At 33.4% G+C, this 16,456-nt stretch overlaps 1 pseudogene; it reads left to right on the plus strand.

Annotated features, from left to right (window-relative positions):
• The first annotated feature begins 3,893 nt into the window (after positions 1–3,893).
• On the plus strand, positions 3,894–9,519 carry LOC112100963 (annotated as a pseudogene).
• The last annotated feature ends 6,937 nt before the right edge of the window (positions 9,520–16,456 follow it).

Raw genomic sequence — 16,456 nt, forward strand, 5'->3', positions numbered from 1 at the left:
TAAATAATGAGTAAAAAGAATCTCAAAATAATAAAAGAATAAAAAGATTAAGGTAATATAATATTGTCATTAAGCAGTATTGTTTATGAAAAAAATTAAATTAATAATGATCTCCTTAAACATGGTGATTTTATTTCTTAATTGATTAATATTGATTTTGAGTTTATATAATATATGCGATAATATATAGAGAGTTGTATTTATAATAAAATAGATTTGCAAAACCAAATTTTAATTACGAAACACCAAAATAATATTTTAACTTCTCAAAATCACTTTTAAAATTCGTGAGCCCCTCTATTTATCTCACCAATGAACCTACCATAATGCTCGCTAAATTCATTTGTTCAACAAACCCGTTACCAAAATTTAAAAAATTATGTTTTCCTTTATAATTAATCTCAGTACCCATTACACCATTATAACGATTCATTAGAATGATTCCTGATTTTTTAAATTTCTCACGACATCTTCTCGTCTTCTTCCATCTCTCCAATTGGATCAATCCTTTTTAGACCCAAAATTACTTATATTTGACAAGGTTTTACCCTCGAACTTATTTGTCCTTCTGACTAATTTGTTAGTCAACAATTAAAGCTCATTGGTATAGTGCACCACAAACTTCTTGAAACCATTTATACTGCGTTTACTTTTTGGATTGGAGTGGCAATCTTGAGAAGTGGGAATCCTTGGATTAGGAGTGTGAAGTGGGAGTGGGAGTAGGGTGTTTACTTAGACTAATGAAAGTATGAATTGTCAATCAGAATCCTAATTATTTGTTTACTTTGTCTTGGATTGTGAGTAAATTATTTTAAATTACAATTTTATCTTTATGTACAGAATTATAATTTGTAATTAAAAAATTAATAAAAAATATTTGGAAAATAAAATAAATATTTTATTATATTTCTAAATTAATAATAATTACTAATATTCTTAATTATGTAAATCATAATTTTTTATTAATTTTAATTTAAATTATGTGAATAAAAATTATTAATAATAGCAACACAAATGAAATATTATTATTGATAATATAGTACAAAATTAATATTTTTTTAGAATAAAATATTTATTATTATTAATTAAATAAATAATTAATATTTATTAAAATTAATGTTTAATATTATTAATTTAAATATAATATTTATTTATTTTTATTTTATTAAACTTAATAAAATAAATATGATATAATTATTATTTTTAATAAATATAATATTATTTATTTTATTAAATATGATATTATTTATTTTATTAAATATTATTTATTTATTTAATTATAAGGATAAAATAGGAAGAGGGGGGAGTGGATTCCCACTCCCACCTCCCCCCATGGGAGTGGGAATCCCACTCCCCACTCCAAAATTGAGTGGGATCCACGGATTCCCACTCCCACTCCCCTTTTTTTTAAGATAGGTAAACACTGGAGTGGGAGAAATCCACACTCCACACTCCCACTCCAAAAAATAAACAGTACCTTAGAAGATAGCAGCGAATAACATTGGGCACTGTAGGGCATTCCTTGAACTTTCTTTGCACCTGTGAATCAGTACCCTTGGATCTGCACCAATTTTTTTAAACGAAGATCTCGCGGTTGCTAAAACCAGACCAGGAGTCAGGACCAAATCATTTTGATACAACGATTGCGACAGCCCCTCATTCATTATAAGATTCCCACTGGTTCACTTCTCAGCAAGCTGGGCAAGAAGCTTGGCCAATAAGATTCGATAGACACAATTGAGTGTGATCTTCTCTGCAGTAATGATCGATGATGCCATCATTTGTGGAGGTTCGAATAGAAAGTATGATAATAAGGGTAAATTTGAGGACTGTATGGGGTTTATTGAGAGGAAAAATTATTTTAAAATTAATAATAAAATTAACTGAGAGATGAGGGTTGATAAAATAAATTAAAGGTTTTTCAAGATATCGCATATATGGAGCTCCTTGAAGAAAGGTTGTAATACATAATAATAGACAACTTTTTTATTTAAAAAAAATTGTTATAATGTATTAAGTTTTCATTAAGTGTGGCGTTAAAGTTAAAAACGCTATGTTTAAAAAAAATTAAAAAGCTCAATAAAAGAAATAATTTATATTGATTAAAATTTGAACAAGAAATATAAGTTTCCGATTGAATAAAAAGCTAACAATAACATATTTTTCTTGTAATATTTATTATTTTCAGGCATTTTTAATAATAAATATTATTTTATATTCTTAAGATAAAATATTAAGTAAAATGATCTATTTATCTGTCCTTTCTCCGAAATTTTTTGTGCCAAGAGGGTTATTGGATATTATAAAAACTGTAAGAGAGTAAATAATATATATTATTTGCTAATTGATATTTATCCTTATTTACTTTTTGCTTATTATTCCTTGTAGCCTATTTCTTATTATTTTTGTAATTTCCTAAATACAGATTTACTACAAACATTAGCTAAGAAAGGAACTTCATGGATAAGTCTTGTCCGTCTCTTTCAAGGTTTTTCCATAACCTTTTTATTAGATTTAATTAAATCTGTTAGGTAATCTTCTTAGAATTAAAGATGACGTTTGTTTGTAGATTTTTTTAAAGAGTAGAGAAATGGGGCTAAAACAATTATCAACATGCTAAAGAAAGTACAGGAAATGTTGAGTATATCATATGTCCTTGTGCACAATGTCGACAACTTCGTTGTTAGCATGCTTATATGGTTTATAAGCACCTGGTTATAACAGGAATTATTCCTACATATTGCAAGACTCGGATAATGTTGAGTCTCCATTTTATCCAGGATATACATAATATACAACCGTACTTTTGAATCTGATTTTTGATGCTACAATTAGGGGTGGCAATCTGGGTCATAAATTCAATGCACACTAATTAGACTTGAATTTGAAAAAATTGATTCATTTAATAAACATGTGAGATTGATTCAATTCGTTAATTAAACGAATTAAATTTGGGTTTGAGGACACTGATTCTTTTATTTGTTTAAGATTTGTTTAATAAATGTGGTCATAAACGAATTGAATACGATTCATGTGTTTAAATTTTGTATAGTTAAATTACTTATTTATTGTTAAATATGTATGAAAAAAATTTGAAGTTTGAAGGCTAATGTAGTCATTATAAATGATAATAAGTTTGTATTTTGTAGGATGTTAAATTTTTGTTATTTATATTTTATTTTGCTTAATTTTTGTTTATTAATTATATTTTTTATAAACAAATTCATATTCAATTTGATATGTTATAATTTCATTACTATTAGTTATGAATTCATTATAGAATAAATGAATAGTAGACTAATCCAAATTTAATTCGATTTGTTTATTAATTCTACTAAATAAATTAAACGAATCAAACTGAATATTGGTTTGATAAATGAATCGAATTTGAATAATGAGATTTCAATTTGTTTAATAAATGAGTCGAATCAGTAGAGTTTTGACCTAATTTGTTTACAATTCGATTCAAATTCAATTCGTTATTTTGTTTTGCCACTCCTGCTTACAATTGTCCTCTCTCCTCTTTTTTTTTTAAAAAAGAAAAAAAGAAAAAAAAAACAAGGGTCCTTGCAAAGATTGATTTTGTGACACCTATTGGTGGAAAATATTTTGAGATCATTTTCAAAGAATACGGTCAACCTTCGCATAAATTCTAATAGGTTATCTTCTTTTTATTCGCTCCTCAGTGGATAAATGGCACTGTTGAGTTTGAATACTTGGCATGGAATTGAATCAAACTTAAGAGAAAGACTTTGGACTTGTATTAACGTAGCTTTTCTACTTTTGGGTAAATATTATTTAGCTCACCAAATTAATAATTAATGTCATTTTTCCCTTCAATGCAGCAGCAATTTAATGTTAATAAAAGTCATAGAAGGCATATAATGACTGCGATGGTCAAGGAGCTCGAGAAACTACAAATCAATTTGATCAGAGCATTGGCTAAACACAAGGATGTAGCAAGAGAGCTTGAGGTATTGAAAGGCTTGAAACCTAGAAACATAAAATCTGAGCAACAATGGCAAATGTTTATTAAAGAGAAAATTTTTGTTGAGTTTAAAGTGAGATTTTTTTTCCCAACTAATATATAAGTATAGTTTCCTACTAATGCACAATACTTTCATTAACCTAATATATCTTCTTATTAGAATTGAAAAGTAGGAGGTTTCAAAGAATGAGATCAAAACAAACTAACATCTACAGGACAAGTTGGAAAAGGATGGTTCGCTTAACACATAAAATAGCTAGAGATATACACATCCTCTTTTATTATTTGACAAAACGGGCATATGAGTAATCAAATGTTCATCACTACAAAGTTTAGATGCAAGGGAGGCCAAACTCATCCCATAACTAGAGTTAGATATGTGGATTCGTGTACATATTAAGAAAGATGAGACTGCGGTTAATAAGGATGTTGAAATACTGGTGATAAATTTATTTCCAAATTTTTAGTTTTGAGAAAAAGAAATGTTAGTTGTTTCTTGAATATGTATTTTTTTGTGGCTTGGTGTACATAAACTGTTTTTTACACAGCTATTTTTTATAAGCGTGAGGCTATTTGAACCCAATTTTTTACCCTTTAAACTCTTCTTTATACACACATCACTACAATTGAAAACATCCATTTTTACTCAACAAACCCTCTCATGTTCCAAAACTAACTCTTCTTCATTAATCTTCTTCTCTTATGCATTTGCTTCCAAAAAATGCTTCCACACGAGTATAAACGAAATCTGAAATTGCAGCAACCAGCAATTGGTGGGAGACTGCACAGGGAGAGGGAGCGTTGATACATATATCAAAAAATTATCTCCCCAATCTAACCCAAAAAATAATAAATATAACAAATATCTTCCTTAATACAAGAATGGATAGAAGTTATAATGGTAACTATTTTGATACATTTTTTTTTTCACCCAACAGGTAAGGGTGGGCGTGGTTCGGTTCGGTTCGATTTTTTACTAAATTTTTCATAATCGTTCGATTACGATTATTTTAAAATCATAATCGCGATTAATCAAATTACCGAAACAATCAAATACTCAATTAATTGAAATAATTCGATTCGGTTCGGTTCGATTATTTCGATTATGGGCCTATTGGCCTATCTTGGGCTTTTTTAAATTTAAAACCTTAAATTAATAAACCTACCACAAACATAAAAAGTTAACAAACAAAAAATCAAAAATATGTCTTGAACAATGTTCAAATAACACATAACATGTTCATTTTCTATATATTAGCACACAAAATCATCCTCTTTTATCTCTTTTTAATTACTGGAGATCGATTTAATTAAAATTTAGAAAACGATAATTTTTAATTTTTCTCAAGCTGCTTTCCTTGCATAAAGGAAAATGATATTTGCCCCGGGTCAAATCCCGGGTCAAACCCCGAAAATAACTTAAACGACGTCGTTTTGATTATTTTTTTTTCTTTTTGGAATACTCCAAAACGACGACGTTTCTGATGATATTTTGAGAAGAATAAAATCTTTCTTCCTCTTCGTTTCTTCGTTTCACCTGCGAAAGCAACAGAGCAACAAAGAGAAGACATCCCAACTTGGTCTTGCGCTCAATGGCTTCAGAGATAAAACATGTCGTCAGTTTCCCTCTGGAGAATTTGTAGATTTTGTCATTTGACACAAACAAATTTATACAACAAGCAGTTGAATTATACACATGAGTTCTGAAAGTCAATCACAGTTGTAGACAGCTTTACACTTCATTGATGGTAAATTATCACTTGAAAACGAACCTCAGCAGCTATAAATGTAAAAGTCCTCCACTTTTTTCTTCTTTAAAGAGTTGTTCAAATTATATACTTAGTTTAGTTTGTATCTCAATTAACACAAAAACTTGTGGGTTGTGCTTGACCAATAAATATCTATCATTCTGCAATTTGCTACTGTGGATTTTGCTGGGAGACCCACCCACTTTGGGAAAATACACGACCACTGGTTTTAAAGCCAAAAAAAGAAAAAAAGAAAATGTTATGGAATTCATCATACTTTAGACCACTGATGTTGGTCTTGAGTAGCCGAAACTCAGCTTAGTAGCCGAAACTAATCTTGCTCGCAGCCGAAACTCAGCTGCTGTTGGTCTTGTTCTTCACTAAATGCAAGGGTTGTGGATCTCGTTCAGGTTAAGACGAAGAGGATGGAGCTTTAATTAGTAGATCTCGTTCTGCTGTCGACTCAAGGGCTGTGGATCTCGGTCGAAGATGGAAGAAATGAAAAAGAAATGAAGAAAGGATGGAAGAAACGAAAAAGAAATGAAGAAACGAAAAAGAAAAAAATAAAGAAAACGACGCAAATAAGAAACCGAGAAGAGAACGAAGAAAATGAAGAAGAAATGGTTCAGCTGGGTTAAAGACGGAAGAAGAAGAAGGCTTCCATTTGCAGACCAAAATGACTTCGTTGAAAGCAAATCAGAATAAATAAAAAATTGAAGCAGAAACGTCGTCGTTCAATAGCACTTGAAAACAAAAAAAATTACGAGCCAAAACAGCGTCGTTTGACGCATTTTCGGGGTTTGACCCGGGGCAAACATCAGCACTCTTGCATAAATAGAGCCATGAATGTATGTGGTGCTTCAGGTTCATCACTAAATTATTTTTCGCTGCACTTTTGAAATTTTTCGGTACATTATTTCGAATGTGTTCTATTGAATTCCCAGTTTTTTAGAAAGAAAAATGTTGAGTTGACAAATGTAACTCATAACTTAAGACATTAACAAAATATTTGAATAATGCAACGAAAAAAATAGTGTGATGAATTAATAGAGCCGGAAAACGTAAATGTGCCCATATGAAAGCAAGATCTCCACCAGGTCTACTGGGGAAAGTGGCCCTTCCATGTTGCCCATCACGTGGTGAAAAGAAAAAAAAAGAGAGAGAGAGAAATAAAGAATCAACTCACAAGTTATAGCTTTGTGGAGATCACGATATTTCCAGATGACAATGGCTGCGGCGACAAGCAGCGGCAGCAGCAGCGACAAGCAGCGGCCGCAGCAGCGACCAGCAGCGGCGGAGACAAGCGACGGGGACGAGATTCCAGCGGCTGAAGGTCACGAGTTCAGTGGCTGAAGATCAGAACTCAGAACTGAAGGAATCTGAAGTGGACAATTGGTTTAGAGAATTATAGTCACTAGGTTTAGGGATTTCGGATTTCGGTTTATTTAATAATCGGTTCGATTTTTCGGTTTTTTTTAAAACCGAAAACCGAACCGACTGGTTTTATTATTTTTACTATATTACTTATTCGGTTTTTTGAGTGTAAAAAAACCATAAAAAAACTGAACCGAACCGAACGGTTCGGTTTGATTTTTGATTAATCAACTTTTTTTGCCACCCCCACCAACAGGAAAGTTAATGAGTTGATCAATTGCAAACGTTTTTAAAATATGAAACTGGTGCCTTGAAAAATATTGGTTCACCTGTAAATATTTTGGACAGAAAAGGAAAGGTAGTTCATAATTGCTTTATGGAAAAAATCAATTTTCCTATGGTAACCAAGAGATTATTTTTAATTTCGATAGCATCTATAATTGAATTAGCTATTAATAAATTATATAATTTCATGGAATAACATTTTTCTACCTTAACCAAAATCAATTTAATGAGAAAATATATACAAAGGCGGATGAAAGAGAGATAAGAAATTAAAAGAGGATGGTTACGTAATTATATATGAGGATATTTTTGTGATATAAAATTTTATTATAAAATCGGTGTAAAGAGTATAAATATGGGTTGAAATAGCCTTACCCTTTTTATAAATACAAATGTATTTGTTTATAAATATACAATATTATCCCTTTTCTCATTAAAATAAATAAAATAAGTTAACGAAAAGAGAATTCCATATTTTTTTCAGGGTCCGCCTATGTTACCACTGTGGTAAGGTACCACACTTTTTGTCCTCTTTCAGCACCTTCGTTGGATTTAAAATGAGTTCAATCTAATGGCTTAGATAAATTTATAGCGATTTGAAGCTGCAACTTACAACCGTGGGAGCCCTTTTTTTTCATTTTTATTAAGCGATGAAAATTGCATAAAGAAAGGGCGTTCTGTTAGCTCCAACTATCCAGTAGGGTTTGAATTCAAGGTCACATGGAATCGCATCCATTCGAGATCCGTATTGGCACTGAAATCATTTCTTTGAATCCGCGGGTGGACTAAATTAGGAAGGAAGTCGCTGATGACCGAGCGGTGGCGGTGACGGCCGTAAACTCAACCTTGAAAATCCAAAGCAAGTTAGAATTTCTGCTGATCTCTGAAATAATGTGCACGGGTCTTATTATTAAACCACCTATCGGACTGTAATGGAGTTCGATTCTCTCAGAGTTGACCAAACCGATATGGAGACTGTTCGAAAAGGAAGTTAAGGAAAGAAACAAATTGACTCGCCAAATAATTACAGCGGCCAAATAGTCTTTTGATAATTAATTCAAGATTCAGAAGTTAAGAGTAATTTTTTTAACTTGCAATTAACAGTTGAATGTTTCCGAAAGGGAAGGAGCTTTTTTGAGTTTGAGTGTTATGGAATTGATGCCTACGAGGTTGCACTGTTCAGCTCTGAGGCTGATGGAAGAGTTCATTGTTCATCTAGTGAAGTATAACGATGAAGGGAAGCCCACGGCTGCAGAATCTGAGTATCCCAAAATTTATCATAATGGTAATTTTTTTTTTTTTGTGCCTATGTATTTTGCGACTAAGAAAATGAATGTCGGGGCAATGCAGATTATGTGTAAATTAAAAGATTAAAATGGGGCACGTATAAACGTGATGGTTATGGAGGATTATAAGTTTTTGAATTCGTCACATGTCGCTATAGTAAGTGCCACAGCTAGTGTGCTCATTTGCAGAGGTTTTACTTTCAGAACTACACTAAGAATGCTAAGAAAGACGGTAGTAATATGAACCTTAAGAATCCTAAATACTTGTCGATATTTAATCATTTGAGTTTTTGTTTGCCTGAGATGTAATGAAAATTGCATAGGATTTTATTGTTGGATGATGATATTGAGGTACAAATGCCCTAACAGGGTTTTAAAAGATTGATGTGGATGGGAAAATGAATAGAACAATAGAGACTTATTCTGGTTCATTTCATAGATATTGAAAGTACATGAATTTCCCGCATCCTTTAATTGAGGCAAAGTTTAACCCAAAGACATGCACATGGGCTTATGGGATGAACTTCTTTGATTTGGATGCTTGGACATGGGAGAATGTTTATTGTGTGTATCATTACTAGTAGAATTTGGTAAGATTGATTTTAATATTAATCCATTTTCATTGATTAAGGTACTACCAAATAGTTTATATGCCGATTTATGCTTCAAATCCTTGATATGAATTACAATGATTATCTACTTCCTGTGATTGTACTTACTATGTAATCATAAATCTTTAGTTGTTTGAGGAGATCAGCCACGAGTGGTATAACTGTTAGTTGGTTTCAGAGGTGATATCGTTACACGAAATTAAACTTATTCTGCATGACAACAATTTGGGCATAAGTTTTCTGTGTTTTTTTTTTTAGTTTGGAATTTATATTTGGATTGTTATTAATTATTAAAGCAATTTATGTTACAGAATGAGAATAGGACATTGTGGAAATTGCGGCAAACATGACAGAATTGTGAGTAACGAACTTCAAGTTTTGAGATTCAAGTATTAAATATCCCCTCTCATGTTGAAATCATATTTTGAATTTTTTCTTTTGGTGATCTACATTTGCTTGCTAGAAATGGGACACGATAAGGTATTGCCCTGTCAGTGAGGTTCATTAAATTGCGCCAAAAGTGCTGCCAATTTGAAGGTGCATATATTATTTTGTTTATTTTTATCGAATTATACTTAGTGGCTATATCAGTTTATATAAGACCATAGAACGAATGCATAATTTACTAGATAATACAATAACATAGCAGATGAGATTTATCTTACGAAGTCTTGATAAGGATGTATGGAGTTATCACAGCTCTTGTGACCATCTCATGCTTTCTTTATCATTTACAAGTTTGTATTGTAAGGAAGGCGAAGCCACAATTCACAATGTCGTCCGCTAAGGAGATAGATGACCACTTGACTAATATAACGAAGTAAAACGAGGAGCTGGTATCATGGGCCATTGTTGTGCAAATTTTAATGTACTCGCAAGCGCACGAATCTGTTGTAGTATAGATTAATGGTGACGAGTGTCGATCCCACGAGGAGGTGGATTTTAATTGTGTAGAATTAATTTTTGTGAATGGGTGATTGGATTTGTGGTGGAAATGATTGGAATATGATAAAACTTAAATTAAAATGGCGAGAATAAATTTTAAAATTGGTATTGAAATGGTGAGAATAAATTGAAGAGAATTCTATTGAAATGACGTACTTGGGTATCTGGATCCGTATCAACATGCATCATGGGCTAAATAATCCGTATTAATGCCAATTAAATCATGAGGGGGGAATCCATACCTCATGAACCACGCTCTAATCAATATGGTGCTAAGGGCTTATCGTGCCAAATAATAATAACCTTATACTAGAGAGCCGGTGTAACCAAGGTGGTATCTAGACAAGACTATTATTATTTGTCGACGAGAAGTCAAAACATCCACAAAAATTAGAGGGGAAGAGAAAATAAATTTACCAAATTAAGCCCATGACACATGTTGAGACTTCACCTTCAACCCAAGCTTGAAAGAAAATTAGCCACTCATAGTTGAACTAGGGGCAAAATGGGAATTTATTAAAATACGAAGAAAATACAAGATGGAGAAGGAATTACAGAAAATGGATCCCAAAAATGGATTCAGAGATATCAAATTAGGGGGGAGAGGCCCCCTTTTTATAGATACATGGAGTAAATCATGCCCATCAGATTAAAAACAGTTTGGACGCTCAGGATTGCGCCACGTCATCAGTCAATAGTCCACGGTTTGACCACGCGGATGAACAGTAACACGGTTTGACTCGGATGAACAGTAACGCGGTTTGGTTGAAAATAATCATGTGTGATGCATGTACCGTACGCGAGATTTTTTATCCACTGATATGCTGCCACGTCACCATCAACAGTACATAAGAATTTTAGCCCAACAGGATCGTGACACCTCATCAGTCAATGCCACATCATCGGTCAATGCCACGTCATCGATCCGTCTATGTGAACAGTGTTGTGAACAGTAACGTATACAGTACCGTACACGTGAATAGTACCGTACATGTGAATAGTGCCATTTTTCCTTTTATGCTCCTCCTAAGGTTTTTGACCGTCCTGAGTTCAAAAGTGATGTCCGTTTTGCCGTCTGATTTCTCCTTTATTGTGAAATGACTATAATGCCCCTAAAATACATAAAATACTTAATTAAAATAAAACACATGTAATTAAATCACAAGAAGGTTAAATACATAAAAGTAAGGGTTGTTAGTAAGACTTGAAATGTAAAATGACGGTTTTCTCCTTTATAAATATGCATTTTCTAACACTCAACACACCCCCCAACCAGCTTATTGCTAGTCCCTAACAAATAAAGCGAAAACAAAATTCAAATTCAAAATGATTTTTTTTTTTTTTAGAAACACTCGTGTTTATTCAATCAGATTAATGATAGCAATCAAATAAAAGTATAAGCATTATCTCCAGTCTAAAGCAACATCACACCCACATCAACCATCCACATGAATTAGCCCAGTAGACTTTGTTATAGCTACTTTCAAGAATGACATGTCAAACCCCAAAATCTCACTAGAAGTAGTGACACTCTCACAAATAAATTAAACCCAATAAAAATAGTCACTCCAATGAATGGTAATTGAGAGAGAAAATAATAAAGAAGTGATATCACATGCTCTCACCAAGATGAAATAAATATGCCCTCAGCTTAGAAATAATACGATCTCAAGTCAAATAAAATGTAAGTCAACCCACTTTATTTATCTTTTTTTTTTTAATTATGCATCACTACATCTTTTTAGCCCATATAACTAGCTTCTACTTCAGATTATAGTTTCCTAAAATCAGGAAGGACTTTTATTAGGATGTAACGTAGGCTAGGGACATGGTTAACAAAGAAAGGAAATAAGGAAAACAAAGTGTATGTTTGAGAAAAATGCAGAGATTTTTTTTTTTTTTTGGAAATTGCAAGGTGGATTTCACCTATTATTGTTATTTTTATTCTTTTGAAACAACGACTTTTGTTTTGTTGTTTTTTTTTTTTGGTATAACTTCACTTAACAACATAATTATTTACATTTTCTCAAACATAAATAGGTGATGGAACTTATAAGATATCGAGTAATACTCCAAATCAGAGTGGGTCAAGATGATAAGTTGACAAAGAAAATGTTTTTTTTTTTTAAAGGCTCAAAAGGGTTAACTATGGATATTTAATAAAAGGGATGGCTAGAAAGGCTCAAACGGATCAAAGATGGCATTTTCATCGTCTTTTAGGGCTCTAAATAACCTTCCATATCTACTAGTTAGATGGGCCTCCAAATGTAGCAACACACTTTTTTTTCTTTTTTTTTCTTTTTATTAAGGGTTAACTCAAAAGAATTCTAGAGATCGTGTATAAAATAATAAATTGCTAAGCTGTATAAAGAGTGGGCAAAAGGGTTATTCTCCAAGAAAAATAATAGGCTCAAAAACTCACTTGGTACTTATTATGACATGTTCATTCCTTCAAGCAACTCATATTTGTCTCCGACATCAACATGTAGAGTAGCAAACATAATGTAACATCACTTAAGACCAAAGATAATACAAATACTAAAATTTGAAATTAATCATGTCATCCAATGTTAAAACAAATCACACAATTTTTTTTTTAAACAACATTCTACCCCCTAACCTATTCTAAACATGAAAAGAAAATATGCATGCAGAAATGTGAAAATGATGCATAAAAACTAATTAGAAAAGTTACACGTAAAATGATAGAAAATAAAAATGTTGTTTTTTTTTTGTTTTTTTTTTTTAAAGAAGATGTGTTTCTAGAGGAACTACACTCCATATTCAGCCATCTTCGACTCACAAGTTGGAAAATGTATATTTATAGAGGAGAAATTAAAAAGAAGAAAAATAAACATAAAAACATAATAAAGAAAAAGAAAATGTCTGAATTTTTTTTTTTAGTTTTTTAATTTTATTTTTTTTTTACCATGAAGATGCGTTTCTAGAGTCACTAAACTCCATATTCAGCCATCTTCGACACAAAAAGTTAGCAACAGTTAGTTTCTACAACAAAAATTAGTAAAAACTTAACCAAAATTCCACAATTGTCGACTATTCCCTCCCCCCAACCAGAACGAAACATTGTCCTCAATGTTTGAAAGGAAAGAAGTAGAGTTTAGAAGACATCACCTGGGTGGTGCAACACAGAAGAAAATATTTACAGGCGGAGAGTTAAATCTAATTTGTACTTCTTACTGCGGCTACTGTTACCATCATTATTTGGTCGCTCCAACACAAAGGTCCAGGGGTCTGGCTCCGGTTTATAAGCTTGTAACATATCAAGTAGCTCAGTAGCAGTGTGAGCACAAATAAAGAGTTTTTTCACATTAGCGGGAATGAAATAGTTTTTTATTGCATGGTTAAGAAATGCGATAAAGCCATCATAAAAGTTATTGACATTTAACAAACCGATGGGTTTCTGGTGGATGTGCAGATGGGCCCAAGATGCTAGCGTGATAAGTGCCTCTAGTGTTGCAAGATCTCCTGGAAGGAAAATAAAAGCATCAGCATGATTAAGCATTTCAGTTATTCTTTCTTGCATACCTGAGACGACTAACTCTTCTCCAGTTGATGAGTCAGACGAACTGCCCAATGGTTTTAAGACTCTTGGGATGATGCCTAACACTTGACTTCCTCTGATAAAAGCTGCTTCTGAGATCATTTTTGATAACCCTCGGTTACCTCCTCCATACACCAAGTGTAATTGTCTCGCTGCTATACTTCGACCAAGATCGATGGCTGCCTCAACGAACTCTTTATGTTTGCCATATGTAAATCCAGAAAGCACACAAATATTCTTGAATTGTCTATTGGGAGTAGCTGCCATTGCGATACTTCTCAAAAATAATTTGTGAGTGCTTGACAAAAGATATCACATTTAAGAGTCTTGGTGATAGTGGGTCATGGTTGTGTATGAGGTAATATGTCAGTGTTAAATAACGCGTAAAGCACGTGGCTCGCAAGTCAAAAAGAAAACAGTAAAAAGGAAAAAGCAAACAATAATAAAATTATTAAGACAATAATGCAAACAATAAGACAATAGTGAAATAAAATAACAATAAAGTAAAAGGATATTTACAGGTAGTTGCGACTGTGGCTCACATCTTCCTCTGGTTTTACGTCCAGAAACGGCTTGAACGCCCTCTATGGGTCGAGGATAGGCTTCCTATCCAGTTTTCTTATAAACTGGCAAACAGGGTCGTTTATAGTCAGATTCCCGAGACTATATCGTGCATGCTCTTTCTGGAACAATGGCCATAACTGGAGAATCGCTCCTTGCACATATCCACTGGGATGCGTTTCAAGAGACAAAAGGATATCATCCAATGACTCCTTATTCAAGCCATCCCTAATGAATTGAATCTTATCTTCCCTGTTATCAGACACCATTCCTAAAGAACATGGGTTTTTATTGCAACTCATTCTGGCACACTTATGACAAGCAACAGAAATTCTTCGAGCTCGTCGTTTTCTTGCATAATTTCCTTTACCACAACCAGGCATGTATGCAATAAATTTTGGAGGTAACTCACCTGCCGATCGTACTTTAGCCTCGATTAACCAACGGATGTCAGCAGGTATGTTATTCCTCATGAGTAATCGCATGCGTTCGGACCGAGCTTTATAGATCGTAAGGAGGGCATTCTGAGGAAGTGAAGGGAATCGCTTGTGAAGCTTCACTAGAATCTCGTTTCTGTCCGTACCTTCGCCTCAGAATATCAGTTATTATGGGAAACTGAAGTAACCGACTTGATTGTCACGGAGTACCGTTATCCGCCACTTCACCGGGGTAACAAACTAAAGCACACAAACAGAAAAACAAATTAAAACACACAAAGAAAATTAAAATCGTCCTCTTATTGAATTTACCTCAAGCTCCAACTGGATGTCGTAAACACTTCTCTCAATGTCTCTGAGTTGGCGTTCTAAACCCTCAACATAGGCTACTAACTCTGGTGGTTGTAGAGCCCAAATGCGTTGTGTTTTACAAAATTGAATCTGCCTTTTGAGATGAGTTTTGACACGTTGAAGTGGTTTAAGAATGTTCAGGAGGAACGGTCTAAGTATGAGACTCATGATTAAAAATGATAAGAGAAAACTTAATGGTAAAATAAACACACTTATGCAAAAACAATTTCAATTAGCAAAAGAATAATAATAAAAAGAAAGAAAGAAAAATCAAATCAACGAAAAGAAAAAAAATCAATTCAAATTTGGTGGGTCACTCAAATTTATTTCGGTGTCTTCTTCATGTGGTTAGTACTCTAGATATGGCTTTAATCTTTGACCATTAACTTTAAACGTGACACCATTCTTTGGGTCTTTAATTTCAATTGCCCCATGTGGAAAAATAGTATGAACAATAAATGGGCCCGACCAACGAGAGCGTAACTTACCTGGGAATAGGTGCAAGCGAGAATTGAATAAAAGCACTTTCTGACCTGGAGTGAACGATTTTCTCATAATTTGCTTATCATGGAAGACTTTCATTCGTTGCTTGTAAATCTTGGCATTTTCGTACGCGTCATTGCGAATTTCTTCAAGTTCTGCCAGCTGTAATCTTCTTTCTGAGCTGGCTTGCTGCATGTCAAAATTGAATTTCTTGATGGCCCAATATGCACGATGCTCGAGTTCCACAGGTAGGTGGCAAGCTTTTCCATACACTAGCCTGTAGGGTGACATCCCAATCGGGGTCTTGAAAGCCGTTCTATATGCCCATAAGGCATCATCAAGTCTTAATGACCAATCTTTTCTGTCCGGCCTCACCGTCTTTTCTAATATGTGCTTTATTTCTCGATTGGAGATCTCAACTTGGCCACTGGTTTGCGGATGATACGGGGTCGCCACTTTGTGTGTGATTGAATACTTTGTCAAAAGAGCTTTGAATGCTTTGTTACAAAAGTGGGCACCACCATCACTGATTATTGCTCGAGGGAATCCAAAGCGTGAAACAATGTTGCTTTTCAAAAATGCTATCACCACCTTGTGATCATTGGTTCTACATGGAATTGCTTCTACCCATTTCGATACGTAGTCAACACCAACCAATATGTATTGGTGGCCAAAAGAAGGGGGAAAGGGTCCCATGAAGTCGATACCCCATACGTCAAAAATTTCTACCACTAAAATTGGATTTAATGGCATCATGTTCCTTCGTGTAATGCTCCCCATTCGTTGACACCTATCACATGAAGAACAGAACGTGTAAGCGTCTCG

This window comes from Citrus clementina, unplaced genomic scaffold, assembly GCF_000493195.1.
Source record: "Citrus clementina cultivar Clemenules unplaced genomic scaffold, Citrus_clementina_v1.0 scaffold_2, whole genome shotgun sequence".
Classification (NCBI taxonomy): domain Eukaryota; kingdom Viridiplantae; phylum Streptophyta; class Magnoliopsida; order Sapindales; family Rutaceae; genus Citrus; species Citrus x clementina.